Source organism: Chiloscyllium plagiosum, chromosome 4, assembly GCF_004010195.1.
Source record: "Chiloscyllium plagiosum isolate BGI_BamShark_2017 chromosome 4, ASM401019v2, whole genome shotgun sequence".
Classification (NCBI taxonomy): Eukaryota; Metazoa; Chordata; class Chondrichthyes; order Orectolobiformes; family Hemiscylliidae; genus Chiloscyllium; species Chiloscyllium plagiosum.
This window is the reverse complement of record NC_057713.1, coordinates 29,948,492-29,960,535: the sequence shown is the minus strand read 5'-3', so window position 1 is coordinate 29,960,535 and position 12,044 is coordinate 29,948,492. Positions and strand designations below refer to the sequence as shown.

Genomic DNA, 12,044 nt, shown 5'->3' with positions numbered 1-12,044 from the left:
AGGCGGTCATTTATCAATGTAAGGCCTTTTTAGTTAACACTGGTGATGCACTTGGCCACTGAGATCTGCTACACCAGGACAATTAGAAGAATACAGACGTTTACAGCACAGAAGCAGACTGTTCAGTTCACCAGGGTCTATGTCAATGTTTATGCTCTGCCCTTTTCCCATTCTGCTTCTAAGTCAGCAAGATATCCCTCCATTCAGTTCTCCCTCGTGTGTATCTATGTTCCTCTTAAAATTCATCAATGTGACTCAGCTCAACTACTCCATGTGGTCAGGAGTTTTATGTTCTAACCACTGCCTGGTTTTACTTGAATTCCTCATTGAATTTGTCAGTGTCTAATGTTTATGGTCCATAGATCTAGCATCCCTGATGCCTCACACTGCAAACTATATGTACAGCACAGAGGCGAATAGACTTGCTATTGCTAGACTTCATTTCAATTGGGAGAAAGGGATGCATTTTTCCAAAGGGATTTCTTTTTCCACTGGCAACCTATTGCAGCACCTGGAAGAGGTAGATGCTTTTCTGAAGTCAAATGTGATTCCAAAATACTTGGAATAAAATGGAACCATTTGGAGTCATAAGGATTACTCAAACTCATTCACAGAAGTTTTTTTAATTAGTCAAATTTTACCAAATGTGGTGCTGGAAGAACACAGCAGGCCAGGCAGCATCCGAGGAGCAGGAGAATCGACGTTTCGGGCATAAGCCTTCTTCAGGAGTGAGGCTGGTGTGCCAAGCGGGCTGAGATAAAGGGTAGGTGGGAGGGAATTTGGAGAAGGGGTGCTGGGAATATGATAGGTGGAAGGAGGTGAGGGTGAGGGTGATAGGCCGGAGAGGGGGTGGGGGCGGAGAGGTCGGGAAGAAGATTGCAAGTCAAACGACCTCTTCTTCCCAACCTCTCCGCCCCCCAACCCTCTCCAGCCTATCACCCTCACCCTCACCTCCTTCCACCTATCGTATTCCCAGCGCCCCTCCTCCAAATTCCCTCCCGCCTGCCCTTTATCTCAGCCCGCTTGGCACACCAGCCTCACTCCTGAAGAAGGGCTTATGCCCGAAACGTCGATTCTCTTGCTCCTCGGATGCTGCCTGGCCTGCTGTGTTTTTCCAGCACTACATTTTTCAACTCTGGTCTCCTGCATCTGCAGTCCTCACTTTCTCTAAATTTTACCAAATTACTAGTAACCATTTTACATTTAAAAACTGTTTCATGGGACAATGAAATGGAGTCTGGATATAGAAAGGTTCAGTTTTCTAATTAACTAGTCATGGATTACTGTCATTTAGTAAGTAATTCAGTAAGTAGGTCCAGTCACTTATTGGAACTATGTAAACTTCCTGTCAGCAAGTAATGTTTGCTAATTTATACTCCTTTTCATCTCACTGCATCTTTACCTTTCTCCCCAACTCTTCAATAGAACTGGAAAACCTTCCCTCAAAGATATTGGTCCTGGCTCAGTTAAGATATAACCTGTCCAGTTTGTACACGTTCTACCTTTCCAATGCCTTAGGAATCTAAAGCCTTCTCACCTTTTTCATCTCTGCCTCCACACTTTCAATTATCTTCCTGTTTCTATACTCATCAGTAGATATCAGTAGGAATAAACTGGGGATAAGTACCTCTGGATCTTACTTTTTATATGTTGGTTAGCTGCCTGAATTCTGCTTGCAGGACATCAATTCCTCTTCCTCCCTGTGTCGTTAGCACTGATATAGGTCATGACTTTTGACTGTGCAGACATTCCCCTCAGAATATTTGGCAGTACCTCAATGAACCTTTTGACCGTGGCATGAGGGAATCCTTGTTATATCTGCGGCCACAAAGATCCAGTCTGGTCATCAAATAATTGAATCAGCGATCAATTTTCTTTCCTGACCATCCTATTGTCCACCTCTCCACAGATGTAGCGCCCAAGGTGCGGTAATCCTGGTTCTAGCTGTGATCCTCAGAGGTATCATAACCTTTATCAGTAATCAAAATGAATAGCAGTTAGAGAGCACAGTTCATCCAGGGGAATGTTGCATAGTGTTCACAATGCAACATTCCACTTGATTATCTGGCAGTCACCCATTCTGCCTGCTTGATCATAAGAAATAGAGGAGTAGAAGTAGTCCACTTTACCCTTGAGCTTGCTCCACCATTCACTACAACCATCAACCAATTTGATAGTGGCCTTAACTTGACTTTCCTGCCTGCCACCCTCAAGTCTTAACTCCGTTGTTGATTAAAAATGTCTAAAAGCCCTGAGAGTGGTGCGGTGGCTCAGTGGTTAGCACTGCTGCCTCACACCACCAGGGTCCTGGGTTTGATTCCAATCTCAGGCGATTGTATATATGGAGTTTGCACAGTCTTCCTGTATCTGTGTAGGTTTCCTCTGGGTGCTCCAGTTTCATCCCACCGTCTAAACGATGTGCATGTTAGGGTGGATTGGCGATATTAAATTGCCCATGGTGGGTTAGCCATGGAAAATAGAGAGTTGTAGGGTGTGGGTCTGGTTAAGATGCTCTTCGAAGGGTTGGTGTGGACTGGATGGGCCTATTAGACTGCTTCCACACTGTTGGGATTCTGTTAAAACAAGGTCCTCCTCACTTCCATCTTCAGTGGGAAACCATTTGGTTTTAAACTGTGTCCCCTAGTTATAGACTGTGCCAGAAGAAGATGCATTGCCCCAGCATCCGTACATCCCTTAAGAAACTTAGATGTTTCAATAAGATCACCTTCCATTCTTTTAAAGTCTAGTCAGTGTAGGCGTAACCTGCTCAACCTTTCTTCATAAAGCAACCCCTTTCATTCTCAGAATCTGCAGAGGGATCTGTCTCTGGATTGCTTTCCATGCAATAATATTTCTCTTAAGTAAGGAGACCGAAACTCAAGACAGTACTCCAAATGTTTTCCTAAACTGCAGAATGACCAGTTCCAGGAGCATGCTATCCATATACCTTTTCCAGACATACTACAGTGACACCAGTTGCAGCTCAAGCATCAAAATCTCGGATGTGAGTTCCTCAAAATCATGGTTATCTAGGAACTGAGAAGTGTCCTGTTCCCACATGAAACAGGCTATGATCGAATTGAAATGCCTTTTTATGTTTAAGACAAATTAAATATAACATAAATGAACTAAACATTTATTGAAAAAAACATTGTCACAGTAAAAATCTTCATATTTTTGTTATTTTACCTTGCTTCTTGATGGACACATTCGGTCTTTCAATTTCCAACTGTTCTGCTGCTTCATTCAGAACTCTTTTGATAAGGTCCCTCTTAAAAAAATTAGTGGGTGTTTATCCAAGTGGCAGGCAGTGACTAGTGGGGTACCACAAGTATCAGTGCTTGGGCCCCAGCTATTCACAACATAGATAAATATGTGGATGATGGAACCAAATGCAATGTTTCCAAGCTTGTTGATGACACAAAACTGGGTAGGATTGTGAGTTGTGGGGAGGATATAAGGAGGCTTGATTTTAGGCAAATTGAAGGAGTGAGCAAACATGGGCAGATGTAGTACAAGATGTAGCAAATGTGAAGCTATACACTTTGATGTGAAAAACAGAAAGGCAGAGTATTATTTAAATGGGAAGTGTAGACATACAAAGGGATCTGTCACCTCTCCTTGCAGTGCGTTCCAGGTACCTATCATCCTCTGTGTAAAAAAAAAACTTACTTTGCACATCTCGTTTAAACTTTTCCCCTCTCACTTTAAGTCTATGCCCCCTAGTATTTGACATTTCCATCCTGGGGGATAGACTCTGACTATCCATGCTAATACATTCCAATCCAGGCAACATTCTGGTAAACTTCTTTTGCACCCTCTCCAAAGCTTCCATATCCTTCCTGTTGTGGACAGGAACTGCACAAATGCTCCAACTGTGACTGCCAACTTTTATACTCAGTGCCCTGACCAATGAAGGTAAGCATGCCATTTGCTGCTTTTCGCTTGTGTTGCCAGTTTCAGGGAGCTGCAGACTTGCAACCCAAGATACCTCTGTATATCAATGCTCCTAAGAGTCCTCCATTTACTATTTACTTACCTCTTGCAGTTGAACTGTCAAAATGCATCACCTCACACTTGTTTAATCTGAATTAAACCCTGTCTAACTTTCCAGCTGATCTATATTCGGCTGTATCCTTTGACAACCTTCCTCACTATCCACAGCTCCACCAATGTTTGTATCATCTGCAAACTTACTAATCAGACCACCTACATTTTCATCCAAATCATTTATATATATTACAAACAATAGAGGTCCCAGCACTGATCCTTGCAGGAAACTACTGGTCATAGACCTCCAGTTAGAAAAACACTCCTCCACAACTCCCCTCTGTCTTCTATGACCAAGCCAATTTTGTATCCAACTTACCACTTCATCGTGGATCCCATTACTTGCAAGTAAGTTAATGTCAAAGTACTGTGAGTTATTCAAGAAGGAGATGAAGGAAGTCCAGAGAAAATACATTTTCACAAAGAAAAAGGATGGGCACCCCAAGTCTGGGTCTCTTAGATATCAAAGAGAATATTGAATAAGATAAAGCAACAAAGAAGTTCAATGCTGCAGAAAGCCTGATGAAGTATAGAAAGGACAGTGGTGAAACTTAAAAAAAAGGAAATTGGGAAAGCAAAGGTAAGTAACCTATTGCTGAGGAAACCTCAAAGACATTTTATAAATGCATAAAGGGCAAGAGGATATCTAAAGAAAGTGTCGGGCTAGAGATCTCAAAGGTAATTTATCTATGAATAGAAGACATAGTTCTTAATGAATGCTTTGTGCCTGTTTTCACAAAAGAGTTAGATGAGGCAGGCATTGCAGTTAAGGCAAAAGAATACATGATATTGCATTGGATAAACATTGTGAGTTGTTTAGCCTCCTTGAGAGTGAATAAGTCTCTGGTCCAAGATGTAATATAGCCCAGTATGCTAAATGAAGGAAGGGAAGGCACTATAGGAGATCTAACCATCATTTTTCAGTATTCTTTGACTGCAGCCATGATGAGAGAGAACGGGAAGACTTCTAAAGTTGTACCGTTATGTAAAAGCAAGAATCCAAATAACTTCAGACAAGTCACTCTAACTGCAATAACAGGCAAACTATTGGAAAGAAAGTCTGGCAGCCAATATTGTCATTTGGAGAGGCTTAGATTAATCGAGAACAGTCAAAAGAGCTATAAAAAAGATTATATCTGATTAACTTGACTAAATACTTGAGGAGATAATGAGAAGGGTCCATGAGGGTATAGTGTTAAATTTAGACACATGAACTTTATCAAAACTTTTAATAAGGTCCAAAATGGCAGGCCAAGCAGATAAAAAGCTCATGGGATCCATAGGAAAGTTGCAAGTTGGATCAAAGATTTACTCAGAGGTAGGAACCAAAGCAGATGGCTAACAGAAGGGATGTGAGAGTGACTGTCCCTGATGTCAAGGTCGCATTTTACCAAATGCACCATCAGGGATCACTAACAAAGCTGGAGGCAAAAGTAACCAGGGGCAAAACTCTGCTGATGGAAGTCAGCCCCCTTGCCCCCCCCCCCCCCCATTCCTGATGAAGGGCTTGTGCCCGAAACATCAAATCTCCTGCTCCTGCTTGTCGGGTGCTGCCTGACCTGCTGTGCTCTTCCAGCACTATGCTTTTTGGCTCTAACTCTCCAGCATCTGCAGTGCTCTCTTCCTCCTGACAGGAGTCATATCTAGCATGAAGGAAGATAGTTATGATTGTTGGAGGCCAGTCATCTCAACCCTAAGTCATCTCTGCAGGATTTCCTTAGGATGGTGTCATAGGCCCAACTATCTTGAGCTGCTACTTCAATCACCTTTCCTCCATCATGAGATCATGTTCACTGATGAACACACAATGGCAGTACCATCCATCGTTCCTCAGATACTGAAGTGGTCCATTTGTAAGTGCAACAAGATCTGGACAACATTCAGGCTTGGGCTGAGAAGTAGCAAGTAACATTCAAACCGCACAAATGCCATTAGCATTTCCAATAAGCGACACTCTAACCAGTACCCATTGACATTCACTGGTGTGACCATCACTGCATTACCCACTATCAGCACCTTGGGGTTACCATTGACCAGAAATTCAACTCGACTAACCATATAAATACAGTACCTACCAGAGAATGTCAGGGGCTAGGAATACTGTGGCAAAAAACTCACTCCCTGACTCTCCAAAGCCGGTCCACCATCTATCAGGTGTGTGATGGAATACAGGCAAAACACTGCTGCTGCAAGAGATCGGAAATACCCACAGAGAATTCTGTTAGAAATTCAGCAGGTCTGGCAGCATCTGTGGAGCAAGAAAAAGAGTTAACATTTGAAGTCCAGTATGATTCTTCTTCAGAACTGGACACTTCTGATGAAGAGTCGTACTGGACTCCAAATATCTCCACAGATGCTGCCAGATCTGCTGAGTTTCTGCAACATACTGTGTGTTCATGCGTGATGGAATATGTCCACTTCCTTAGCTGACTAAAGCCAAAATAATGGTCAAGAAGCTTGACACCATGCAAGAAAAAGCAGCCTGCTTTATTGTCACTACATCCAAAAACATTCACTCCCTTCATCACTGACATATAGTAGGAGCCAGATGTACCATCTACAAGATGCACTGCAGAAATTCACAAAGGCTCCTTGAACAGTATCTTCTAAACCATGACCATCTACAAGAACAAGAGCAGTTGATACATGGGAAAACCACCACCTGCGAAGTCCCTTTCAAGCTACTCACCATCCTGACTTGGAAATATATCACCATTCCTTCAACGTCGTTGGGTCAAAATCCTAGAATGCCCTCCCTAATGGGATAGTGGGTTGTCCTAAAGGATACACACTGCAGCGGTTCAAGAAGGCAGCTCACTACCACCTTCTCGAGGGCAACTAGGGATGGGCAATTAATGCTGGCCCAACCAGCAATGCCCATGCCCCATTAATTAATAAATAAAGAGAAGATCTTGCATTAGGAGATTGTTGGTTGTGGCGTTCTGCAGGCCTCAGTTCTGGGCTCCCTTGGCTTTTGTGGGATATATCAATAATCTACACTTAAATGTAGGAAACAGAATTAAGTAATTTGTAGATAATAGGAAAATTGGCTGTGTGGTTGATAGTGAGGAACAAAGGTGTAGACTGCTGCATACAAATGCCAGGCAATGACCATCTCCAATAAGAGTCAATCTAACCACTAACCCTTGACATTCAATGGATCGGTTAGATCTGCAGAAAATGACAAAAGAAAACCCAATGTGGAGATATGTGAAAGATCGTGTTTGGGGAGGATAAACAAAGCAAAGGAGTTTATAAGAAGTTCTGATCACCGTATTACAGGAAGGGTCGTGTTAGAGATGTGGGCTTCCTTCACCCAACTCTCACTGCATTGAAATATAAATGCTCCCCCAGAGCTTCCTTCATCTCTCGCCTTTTACCCCAGCATGGCATCACCATGTCTGCTTCAGCACTCTCCCAGCTCCAAACAGCAACACATTTCCATAAACACACACCCATGTGTTAAAAATGGAGAAAATTCTTACCCTTGACCAATGTCCATGACATGTAGCCAACTCTGAAGGATACTTAATCTGATTTCAATGTTAATTGTCATTCATTTCCATTTCTTCTTTGTTCTGGTAAAATAATTAAGTTTTATAGCCTTTTAGAGTTTACTGAATGCTTTTAACTAATTTAGCTTTAACATCCAAAATGAACAATCACCATGAACTGGCATGATTACAAGCAACATAAACACCACATCCCCAGCTCAGAAAGCACACCTGCTCATTTTGATTTTCCTTCTAAAGGAGAAAACCTTTTCAGGTTGATGTTAACCTTTTTAAGCAACATGATCCCAACCTTTTAAGTGAAAAAGACTACAAGATGTTTTAATTGCTTTTTTCCCATTTTCAACCGTTAAACATTAGAAACAGTAGAGTCAATCTAACCGCTGATCCTTGACATTCAATGGATGGGTGAGATCTGCGGAAAGTGACAAAAGAAAACTCAATGTGGAGATATGTGAAAGATCGTGTTTGGGGAGGATAAACAAAGCAAAGGAGTTTGCAAGAAGTTCTGATCACCATATTACAGGAAATATATCTAATAAAACAGGTGATCCAGGAACTAGATATTTGTAATGCACTGAAGCATGAGGCTGTTTTCAATTACCAAGGCTTGGTGACAAGACAACCACAATTGGCTTGATAGTAGCTGCCAATTTGAAATGAATATGGGAGAAATGAAAAAGTGAAAGGTAAAATCACCATAGTCTTATCAGACTACAGTACTGTCCTCTCATTAGAAAGAAATGATAGGTAGTGGTTTAACCTGAGGGTCACCATGCCTTAGTTAAGGGGAGAGGGCATGTCCTTTGTGATAAGCTCACCCAGTTCAGGAATTGAACCCATGCTATTGCCGTTACTCTGCATTACAGACCAGCTGTCCAGCCAACTGACTACCATTAACCTTATGAAAGCATAGTAGCAAGGATACACCAACTTGTGACAAAATAGTCACGAGGTTATAGAAACTTGTTTTTTAGTTTTCTGGTCCTAAGAATGGATGAATTGGAAAAGGAGATAATGTTTTGGGTCTCCGTTTCCACAGAATAGGAATACAGAAGCTCAGAGTAACAACTCTGGGAGGAACATGAAAGAGGAGTTTGGAAAAACAATACACATCTTACTAAAATATATCAAATACCAGTTTAAGTAATAAAACAAGCTGATAGGTTATTTTCCAAGTTGCCTCTACAGAGGGACTGGCTGGCTGCCAGAATATTGCAATGATAAGGCAGTTTGGATTAGATTGTGGAACATGAGAGTAAAAGCTCAATTAATTTATTTATCAGGTGCACGTAGAACACTTTATTGGATGGTGAAATACAAGATCAAAATCTTCTAAATAATAGATAGAAGCAATAATTTCATGACAGACAATTACACAAATGATGTAGCATATCAGAAATTAGGTGGAGTGCAGAATGATATAAATAAGGTTGACCCCAATCTGCATTGGGGTTTTGAAATAGGCCATTCGGCCTCTTGGTCATTTGATAAGGTCGCAGCTGATCTAATTGTAGCCTCTATTTTCCTGTCTACCCTGACTCCCTTGTCAGGGAAAGAGATGTCCATAGACTAATGACCCATTGAGAGAAAACAAAACCCTCCATATTAAGTGGGAAATCCCTTCATTTTAAACTGTGTCTCTTTTTGGGTCTGTGTCATCTAATTTTAGAGTATATAGTCTATTTTGCTGTTGACAGCCCTGTGAGTTTCCATTTAAAGTTACTTCTGGAATATTATAGTGGCACCATGGCTCAGTGGTTAGCACTGCTGCCTCACAGTGCCAGGGACCTGAGTTCAATTCCAGCATCCGGCAACTGTCTGTGTGGAGTTTTGCACATTCTCCCTGTGTTGGCTTGGGTTTGCTTTGGTTTCCTCTCACAATCCAAAGATGTGCAGGTTAGGTGAATTGGTCGTGCTAAATTGCCCATAGTGTTCAATGATGTGTAAGTTAGGTACATTAGCCGGGGTAAATATAGAGGTTCGGGTCGGATGCTCTTTGGAGGGTCGGTGTGGACTTGTTGGGCCGAAGGGCCTGGAGGCATTCTATTCTATGATCATTTTACAAACGTGAATCTATTGATTAAAACTAGTCATATTAATAAACAATATAAATCTACATTCTTAGGAAATGTTCAGCAGTCACAAGTTCAGCTTTTACATTGTAGTGTATTGCGCATGAACATATTAGCAAAACCAATCAATGTAGTCAAAAAGCAAACACATTTAATAAGTAAAACTGTTCCACCTATTGTAATGGGTTACCCAGATGCACTTCCTCTAACGAGTACATTAGCCCCACGAAATGTAACTAGCAACTTCAACACTGCTCTCTGAAAGCATTAATTCCAGCTCCTTGTGTCTTGATAGACTTGATTCTCAAGTCTTAAAAGAAGTGCTAAGTTAGCCTGGAGCAGTTTTTTTTAGACCAATAATATGCTGCTATTTTCTGGGTCTGTAGATTGTGAAGGAACAAAGATGGCCTTTTGTAAAGTGATGTGCTCTTCCTGTTGGATGTGTGAGTTAGGAAGAGTTTCCATGTTACTAATGATTATATCTGCAAGTGTTTTTGATTGCGAATCCTATCACATTGCATGGATCGGTTGGAGCAGCAGTTAGAGGCAATAAGGAATTTACAGGAGCTAGGGAGTGTGATGGATAGCAGTTATAGGAAGGGAGAAAAGCTGCAGATACTGTAAAGTAGATGGGCTAACTCCAGGAAAGGTAGGCGAGGGAGGCAGGTATTGCAGAAGTTTCCTGTGGCTATATCCATTTCAAACAGGTATGCTGTTTTGGAAAATGTAGGGGGTGATGGACTCTCAGGGGAATGTAGCATGAACAGCCAAGTTTCTGGTATTGAGACAGGCTCTAATGTAATGAGGGATGTTTCAGGTTCCAAGCAATCGATTGTGATAGGGGACTCTCTTGTCAGAGGCACAGGAAGGCTTTTCTGTGGCATGCAGCGAAAAATCAGAATGGTGTGTTGCCTCCCTGGTGCTAGGTTCAAGGATATCTCAGAGAGAGTGCAGACTGTTCTCAAAGGGGAGAGGGGCCAGCGGGAGGGCATTGTATACGTTGGAACTAATAACATAGGAAGGGAAAAGGATGAGATTCTGAAGGGAGAAAATAGAAAGTTAGACAGGAATTTAAAAAGGTCTTCGAGAGTAATAATATCTTGATTACTCCTGGTGCTATGAGCTAGTGAGGGTAGGAATAGGAGGATAAAGCAGTAAATGTGTGGCTGAGGAGATGGTGCAGGGGAGCAGGGTTCACCATTTTGGATCATTGGACTCTCCTCTGAGATAGATGCGACCTGTACAATAAGGACAGATTGCACCTGAATTGGCAGGAGACAAATATACTGGCAGAGAGATTTGTTAGAGCTGCTCGAGAGGATTTAAACTAGTAAGGTGGGGGGGGGGGAACCAAGGGAGACAATGAGGAAAGAGATCAATCTGAGACCGGTATAGTTGAGAAAAGGAACAAGTCAAATAGTCAGTGCAGGCAAGAAATATGCAGAGAACACCGTAGGACTAACAAGTTAAACTGCATTTATTTAAATGCAAGAGGCCTAACAGGCAAGGCAGATAAACTCAGGGTATGGTTAGCAACATGGGGCTGGGATATCATAGCAATTACAGAGATGCAACTTAGGGATGGACAGGACTGGCAGCTTGATGTTCCAGGATACAAATGCTGTAGGAAGGATAGGAATTCATAAACATACTAGTGGAACCACTTCTGCGGATGTACAAATACTGTTATACACGGGATTGTCTGCCATCTACTCTTAGGGAAGCTAATATCTCCCTTATTTTAAAGAAAGGGAAGGACCCTGAAGAATGTATTTTATATAGACCAATCTCGCTACTGAATGTAGATTTCAAAATTTTATCAAAGGTGATGGCTCTGAGGGTGGAGAAGGTTTTGCCTCATATTATAAAAGAAGACCAAACAGTTTTTGTTAAGGGCTGCAGTTCCTCTAACAATATTAGGAAAGTACTGAATACAGTACAGGTATGCCACCAAAGATTGGTGGTCTCCTTAGCTGCAGAAAAAGCCTTTGATCGGATAGAATGGCTGTATCTATTTGAGGTTGTGGAGTGTTTGGTTTGGGGTGGGGGGGGATCCTTTGCGAGATGGGTAGCAGTAATGTATAAGTATCCTAAGGTGGTAGTTATTACAAATGGTATTAAGTCAAATAATTTTAATATTAGAAGAGGAAGTCGACAGGGGTGCCCTTTATCACCGCTGCTATTTACTTTGGCGATTAGCCGAAACTATAAGAGACTTTGAAATAGTAGCACCAAAGATGGGAATGGGGGAAACATAAGATTACCCTATATGCTGATGACGTGCTTTCATTCTTGGCTAAACTGGAGAAGTCCATTCCCTGACTGATCCAAATAATTAATTCATATGGTAGTTTTTCGGGTTATAGGATCAATTTCACAAAATTGGAAATCATGCAGTAGGGGGCTT

At 41.8% G+C, this 12,044-nt stretch overlaps 1 protein-coding gene across 2 annotated transcripts in view; it reads left to right on the top strand.

The window, feature by feature from the left end:
- The window catches only part of LOC122548917 (1-phosphatidylinositol 4,5-bisphosphate phosphodiesterase gamma-1-like), a 206,325-nt gene that overhangs the window by 1,495 nt on the left and 192,786 nt on the right, over window positions 1-12,044 (top strand). The window lies entirely within an intron of this gene.